The following is an 8,405-nucleotide window of genomic DNA, read 5'->3' on the forward strand; positions in this document are numbered from 1 at the left end:
CCCCTGACAGTGAGATGAGATGAAGTTAAAAGCTCTTAAAACCACAAATGCTCGAAATGTAGTGAAATATCCTGCTCTGGTAAAGGAAGCAATACCACAGTATGCCAGAACTGCTTCAGAATTATTGTATCTTGCAAGCTGTGCCTTATAAAGGTTTCCTATAGTAGAATCATAGCCAAGTGTAATAGAGCACAGTGACAGCATGGTAAAGCATAGGTAAGCATTCTAAAGAATAGCGAGGTATGGCAAATACATAATATAACCAGGGGAAAGGCATTGTAAAACTGCAGAAATACAGTGGTAAACTTAAGGGTATTGCCCTGTACATTCATATGACATTTTCAGCTTCCCCATGTTAAAATGCCCTACCTTCTTTTTGACTGAAACTACTCCCTACCCCAACCCTGCAATTTCTTCAGAAAAAGCCCCATTTTACAGGTGAAAGGGAGATAACAGTTATTGCAATGCCAATAAATGAATTACATAGTGATTATCCCCATTGCATTTTTATTTAAATTGAGCACTAGAGAAGCTCCCTGTCTATATTCTCACCTGCAGAACTTACAGTAGGTGCATGACCTCTCCTAATGAGTTGCATTGAGCATGCATGATACAATAAACAACAAGACTGAGCTTTAGTTTTGATCTCTTACAAGTAATTACTGTTCACCCTGAGTAAATAATGCGCGGTCATCAAGTTTAATGGAAACCATGTGGTTTTAACCTGTGTCCAGCGTAGCGTGCATATGGAACAAAGTAAGTCTTTGGTGTGGTCAGTGCTAAGATTAACTAAATACAAGCGGGTTCCCATAGAACACATACGGGATCATTTTGACAGACAGCTGTACCCTAAGAGTCGGCAGATGAGGCGTTGACCGCTGTTCCCATGGAAACAAAACTTGGACCAAGATTCTCATTGATTTCATGCCCAACTTCGGCTGCTTAGGTGGGCCAATCTATAGACACGTGATTTAACTTGGGACATGCAATATGTAATTGATATGATTCTTCTAAGTGTTAAGAGACGCTTTGTATTCATATGCATTCATTACAATAGACAATATATGGGGATTAGAGTGATCCCGTTAAAAAGAGAAAGAAAGAAAGAAAGAAAGAAAGAAAGAAAGAAAGAAAGAAAGTTCAAATGGACACATGCATTTAAGAAATTAGGTATGTAACCTTGGGATTCTGTGTTTAAATAATCTGAAGGACAAAAAATGGCAAAGACGCTATGTTTAGGGCAAAATGACCAAACAGACATTTCTATGTAGCAACTTTAAAATGCCGAAATTCTCCAGGCCCCCTGCCTCGACCACGCCCCCCCCCCCCCCCCCCCTCAGGTGCAGTTGTTACTCGGACCCCGCCCACTCAGGTGTAGTCCTGACTCTGACCCCGCCCCCTCACCTGAATCGCAGGTACTGCGGGCAAGATGGCGGCAAGGCAAGTTTGTGCGCCTCCTGTTGCTACATTTTATTTGTAATTTTTATTTATTTATTTATTTATTTATGTATGTATTATTAATAGCCTAGGAAGAATCCATAGCATTTGTTTTCCAAATCCAAATACTGGACTTTTAAATGGATATTTCTCTGTTTGGGAGGACAAGGGGAATCCGGCGTTCTAAAGGTAATACATTTCTTTGCATTTCACACAATGCTAACTATTGGTTTTAATATGTTTCAGCTAATATCTTTCCGGTAACCATACCGTAAAATATAATAACACTCGTGCGTGCGTCAAAATTAAAATACAGGTGCATTTAATGAAGTAATTTAATAAAAACACTACGTGCTTGAGGCATGAAAACGCCAACATGTAACATTCTGTTTTCCTTTTTAAAATACACCCGGTTATTTCTGTGTGTTACAGAGTTACAGAAACGCGTTTCATTTGGCGGTCTTCCCTTTGCATTTAGTTATTTCTGACTCTCTGATACACATTTCACTATTATAAATGAAAACGTGTATTTATTATTTTATTATTGTTGTTGTTTAGTTGATCTGAGGATAATGACACTGAGCTTCAGGACTATATGATAACGTATTTTGAACTGTGCATTAGCGTGTGTATTACAATTACAATTGAAAATAGAAAATAAATGAGTATGACTAAGGAAAAAAAAAATCTAACCAACAGTGAATTTGACGTCACTGAAATAATACACTCTTGGTGATGTGTATTTTTTTTGTAAAATGTGATTCTGTTGTTTTACTAACTGGTTGTTATTTATTCATTTTCTTAGGGTGAGTCTGAACATTCACCTGAATTCTGGTCTCTAAGTAACTACAGTTCAAGATGATGCCCGATCATCACACTACTGTAAGCACATCTAAAAATGACAACACACTACCCAGGATAGCCAGGCAGTCACGTTTTAATTCATAGAAAGGGATGACCACAATGATGCAACAAACTGACAGTATGCTCTGTATATCAGAATTCACTTTGAAAATAGATGGATACATTTATACCGAAGTTGTATGTTCGGGAGATCTGGTGATGATTAAGATGTTTTGAGCTTCCGTCTCATGCTTAAACACATGATCTTTTGTTAACTAATATTCGTTAGTAAAATTAATATTGTGATATGCGTACTGTTAACTTCAGCGTTAGATCGTAGATGAGCGAAGTAGGTGCTTCGTTGTTGCTTGTATAAGCTGATACGCCTGTGTGTAAGTGATATAACACAGTAGTGTTTAATATACATTTTTGTATCAGTCTGATATTCCGACATGTGCAGTTCACATCATACGCATGTTAAGATGGGAATGATACTCAAAGTGGTTCCTGTGCGTCATGTTATACCGTAAAGTTCATGAGAACATTCTGTTGCAGCGTTGAGGTTCTAGAACCATTTGAAAGGTAAAAAAATTAATTATGTTCCTTTAATATAATTATGTAGACCTATAACTTAAATGTGTAAAGACTGACTCTTATGAAGGACAATCTTTTCCATATTTGTTTGTTGTTGTTTATTTGATATATTTATTAAAATATTTGGTATGCTTCTTTACCCATATCAATTATGCAATAACTGTCAGTATTTGTATTCATGTGAGATCACTCACTTAATATAGAGATGATCGAATTGCCCAAGGCCTTACAGAACACATGTGATTTTAAGTGTGCTGTAAAAAAAAAAAAAAAATGCTCCAACATTTGACGATGCAAAATACAGAACGTGAGAAAGGATGTGAGTTGTTTTAGGACACATATTGTAAAACCAAGATTGTTTATTTACTTTTAAGGTTTTCTAATGGGAACTAAAGCTAGCAGGAACGGTGCAGTTGCACAGCAGTGATAGAACACGTGTAAACACAGAGCTTTACCCAGTTTGGGTGATGCACAATGTAAATGCTTCAAATTCATTATCGTGTGTGTTTTTTGTTTATTTCAGTGAAACGATGATGCTCCGGGTCCACTCATCTTGCTGTCCCTGCTCCTCGTTGACGGTATCCGTTGTCATGACGAGTAATGTAATGTCTTGTCTTGTTGATTAAAACAATATTTATTTTTTTTAATAACATGTTTTTTAAACACACTCTATTGCTACAGCAGTTTTTGTGCAATTGTAACAACCTGTCATATGTAACTTTTGTAAGTGTTACATTTACAGTATGCTAATCTTGTTTCCCTATGTTTCTTTCAATTGATTCAATAAATGTGTTTTTTTTTTTGTAGTATGCCTTGTTTCTTGACTTGATGGGTTACGGATGACGTCTGGTGGCGTTTTTGGCAAGTAAAATAAAATCTTCCCCGGTGCATTTGCTGCCAGTACCCAACAAACCATGCGATGCCGTTTCTCTTTAAGTTGCGCTCTTAGCTACAAGGGGAAACTTGTATTTCATGGTTTGCTGGATACTGCAGATGCTACCCTTGGCTGCGCCGGAGAAAATTTTCCCGCCAAAAAACTTATAGTATATAGGGGATCCAGAGCGGAGGTACTTGGAGCACTCCAAACAAGGCAATAGCCAGTCCACCTCCCCATCCCACTGGGCGAGGAGGTGAGCTGGTTACCGCCTTGTTTGGAGTGCTCCAGCTGTGCTCTTGATATACCTGAATGCATCTATGGTGCCAATATCGCTGTATTGTAACTTTGAACACTCCAAACAAAACGCTAGCTAGCTTATCTCCCATTGAAGGAAGGAAGGAGGGAGCTGAGCTGGCTGCAATGGTGTGCTCAGAGTAACAATGTTGTGATATTACCACCATACAAGTGTATGCACATGTACACTGCCCACCTCCAGATATTGGGTCAACCGTGAACATCCCAATATCTGACAGAGGACAGTGTAAATATGCATACACACCCAAGGGTGTAGCCAGCCCACCTCCCTTCCCCAATGGGGAAGGGAGGTGGGCTGGGTACATCCTGGATACATTTGATTGACGTGTGAAAGGACAACCCCCCCTCGGGTACCCTATATACTAAGTTTTTTGGCGGGAAAATCTGCACCGACACAAAAAGGGGATGCCCTCCGCAGTATCCAACAAAACATGAAACAGAGTTCCCCTTGCCAATTGCGCAAGTTGGGAAAAAAAATCTCCATCGCATCGTTTGTTAGATACTGTATTCACCACGGGTCTCAGCAAGGTTTCCGCACCAAGCAACTTACCCAAAGCCAGACAACATGGATCTAGAAGAAAACGATGGACACAGAAATAAACAATACAACTTTATTACACAATGAATCCAAGACGTAATCAAGCAGGGAAATAACGACCACAATTTAACAACATAAAATACTTAGAAAATAACTACTTTACATTACTGGGTTAACACAGACAAGTGTAGATAAATTAGCGAAGTGCAGTATTAAACCAAAAAGCTAAACATGAAACTGCAAGACATATGCATGTATCAATGTGTGGAAAACGACAAACTTGCCAACAAACATCTCCTTGCTTCAGCCTCCCATGTAAGGCGCAAAGTTGATAAGGAAAAGTGTATCAGAAGTCGGACGGCTTCCCTGAAAAAAAAATTTCCAATAATAATAATTAACAAACATTAGACACAAAACAGAATAAGCATGATAGGTCTTTCAGAGAGATCTAAATGCATATACAGCATTGGCTGCAAAGTAAAACAAATCACAGATAAGCGTCACTACAACCTTCCGTACATTACAGCACGCGGATAAATCGCATATGCACGTCTGTGCTGCTAACATTTACAGCAGGGCAAAATGGCAACACATCATTAGCTATATTGAACATGCAATGTATCTGCCTTTTCTTTTATTACAATTAGAAGTGCTAAAGACACGCCCGTATATATTTCTTACAAACAAATATATTTAGCCAATGGTTTTGTATTTCGAATTTCATGCATATATTACTTAACGCTAACATATTAATATAAACCAATACTGACTTCCCCGAGATACGTTTCTCATAAGGCTGGTCAACAGTCCAGTATGATGGTCGTAGCTTACTGTATCGTTTGAATAATAGTGATGTCATCATGCAGTGTGGTGAATAATATTTTAACCAAAATCAAAACGAAACGCAAATAAGGCGGCAATGCAATCTAATAATGCACAATAATCTGCAAGAGAAAGTCAACTCTCTAATTACCATGACCAGAGCATGAAGGAGTCAACAACTTCACATTCTCCCATAATAGACAGGATCCTGCGCCCAGAGCCACGATGCATCCGTTTCTGAAAACATAGGAATAAATAAAGTGTTAGGATTCAAGGTATACAAATCCTGTACCGTTCACAACTGGACGATTCCATTGGTACTGTACGATATATAGCCTAATATGTTTTACTGGCACTATATGTTCTGTTGTTTTTTTTAAACTAAATATTACATTTCATAAATGACCGATTGCATGTCAAATCTCAAAGTGCATTTGAAAAACAAACACAGGTTTCTATTCCAGATCCAGTTAGATGATATTTATTGCCCGGACAGTGTTGTTAACATTCTGAAACGCCCTATATCTTAATAAAGTGTACATTAGTATGCACGAATCACGTGGGTGTATAAATGCATACCCTGGGTAATTATACAAGTTTTCTGAATGAATATGTGCAACTTTATATAGAAATGCTACATATACGTATGTACGTAGCCTAACAATATTATGTTATCATTCAGAACATTGTATTTGTATTACCAAATACTGAACGACACTCAATATAAAAAGGCAATGCAATCTAATAATGCACAATAATCTAAGACAAAGTAAACTCTCCACTTACCATGAAAAGAGCATGGAGTCACCTATTTCCTCCCATAACAGATGAAGACAGGGCGCTGCGCCTAGATCCACAATGCCTCTGTTTACAATAAAAATCCAACTACAAAAATACTGTACGGATCACTAAAGTATAGTTCAGTTTGTATTGTATTATACATAATAGTTTTGACAGGTTATTTGTTGCATAGAACAAACTATTTCTATAACTACCCATTCCCTTTCAATTAACTTATTATATATATTTTTTAATCCCTTTCTTTAGCCTTGATGTTAAATTACTGGCAACAGTAATTTTGGATATTCTTACTGGCATAGAGTTTGTATTAGTTATAAGTAACTATAACAAGGCTACTGTTTTTAATTTTCTACCGGCTCTCATATATATATATATATATATATATATATATATATATATATATATATATATATATAGATTGCGCTTAAATGACTCATGTTGTAACATGGTTGCATTTATCTAATTTGAGTTTATAGTTTTAAAAAACAAATTCGAACCAAATACAACAGATATTAGACCAGTTGTATAAAAAAGAATCACATACACACGTTTCGGGCAAAAGCCCTTCTTCAGCTGTTTACAAATAAAAGTAAACACTTATTACTTTTTTTTTTTTTAAACAGTTTAAGAAGGGCTTTTGCCCGAAACGTCCTGAAAATAAATTATATATTTTTTCATCTTTTAAACTTTGAGTATATGTTTTAAAAAACTTTTTTTTCTTTCATATGCCTTCAATTTTCTACACTAATATATATATATATATATATATATATATATATATATATATATATATATATATATATATATGCACGCTTCATTCGCTTCTAACAACTATGCAGCCCCAACAGCAAAGGGGGAAAAATGATTTACAAACCGAAATGGCTAAAATGTGACCAAGCTCATATTGCAAATGAAGCTCACGCTTAACAAATTTAACATCAGTATTTACACATGTTAAATAATGCATTCATTTCTCAGTTCAACTACAAGCAAAACATATTGAATTTAAAGCAAACAAACAAACAGACTTACCTTAATTAGAACGAAGTGTTTTTTTTATTTTTAAAACTTGCTCACGTACTACAAAACAGCAAAAGCAGCACACCACTATAAATTAAGCAAATACTGTATTATATTCCCCTCGAACTACCCAGAGGAATACAAAATAATTAAAAAAAAACAAAACAAAAAAAAACACAAATTAAATTCTGCTAGACCAGCAGCACAAACTCGCCTTGCCACCATCTTCCTCGCTGCACCTGCAATTCAGGTGAGGGGGCGGGACCAGAGTCAGGACTACATCTGGGGGGCGTGGTTAGAGTCAGGGCTACACCTGAAGGGGGCGTGTCCAAAACAGAATAGCAGGACTCATCAGTTCCCCCAGGTGGAGAATATCGGCACCTCATCATTGGAGCCCCACAACAGTGTTTAGAATGCAAGAAGCAAAGGTGGCACTTCTTTAGTCTCTTGTAGACCAGCTGCATGCATACAAGTAATCAAAACCAGAAAAAAGGTGTGTTCCAAGATATAGCCTTTAACCAGTGCAGCAATTTAAGTGTTAGTATTGTTGGCTATATACAGTTCTACCAAGCAATGATATCACTGCATTTGGGATGATGTCATCCGACTCCTAGCAACATGGTGCATTGATATAAACTGTTTAACTGTATCCATGGGGTTAGAATAGTGTGACATCACAATTGGATGACTAGCTCAAGTTGTGATATCTAGATCACATGGCCTCCACTCTATTCCCCACTTTAGATATATGTGAGGGGTTTCCAAATGTTGTTTTAATTTACAATAATACAGCAAAAACAGGTGCCATAGTAAAATATAAATGAGCTTGCAGTGTGCAATCTAAATGGAGAGCATTCCAACGTTCTGCAAGAAGAATTCTGAGAAATATTAGAATCTGTAGAACATTATGACCGTTTACTGAGCAGGTAATAATCTTTTTATATGTTGCATTGGGAACAACATAATTCCGCTTCATTGTTACATAGAAACATTCTAAATATGATCGGAACACAGGGCTATAGTTCTTGATCAGGCAATCGTAAAGTCGGCTTATACAGTATGTTTCCATCTAGATAGATAGAAGAAAAAGAAAAAAGAATAGGAGAAAGAGAGAAAAAAAGGAAAGCTCTTGGGGGATACTAATGATCAAGCAACAAG

At 36.8% G+C, this 8,405-nt stretch overlaps 1 long non-coding RNA gene across 1 annotated transcript; it reads right to left on the reverse strand.

Moving 5' to 3' along the window:
• Positions 1 to 4,663: 4,663 nt before the first annotated feature.
• On the reverse strand, positions 4,664 to 6,564 carry LOC131702764 (uncharacterized). The gene is made up of 3 exons (XR_009309520.1): positions 6,213 to 6,564; positions 5,578 to 5,663; positions 4,664 to 4,970 (listed from the first exon to the last, which is right to left on the reverse strand). It is a non-coding gene; the product is annotated as an uncharacterized LOC131702764 (long non-coding RNA).
• Between the last annotated feature and the right edge of the window lie 1,841 nt (positions 6,565 to 8,405).

The sequence above is a fragment of the Acipenser ruthenus genome, chromosome 30, assembly GCF_902713425.1.
Source record: "Acipenser ruthenus chromosome 30, fAciRut3.2 maternal haplotype, whole genome shotgun sequence".
Classification (NCBI taxonomy): domain Eukaryota; kingdom Metazoa; phylum Chordata; class Actinopteri; order Acipenseriformes; family Acipenseridae; genus Acipenser; species Acipenser ruthenus.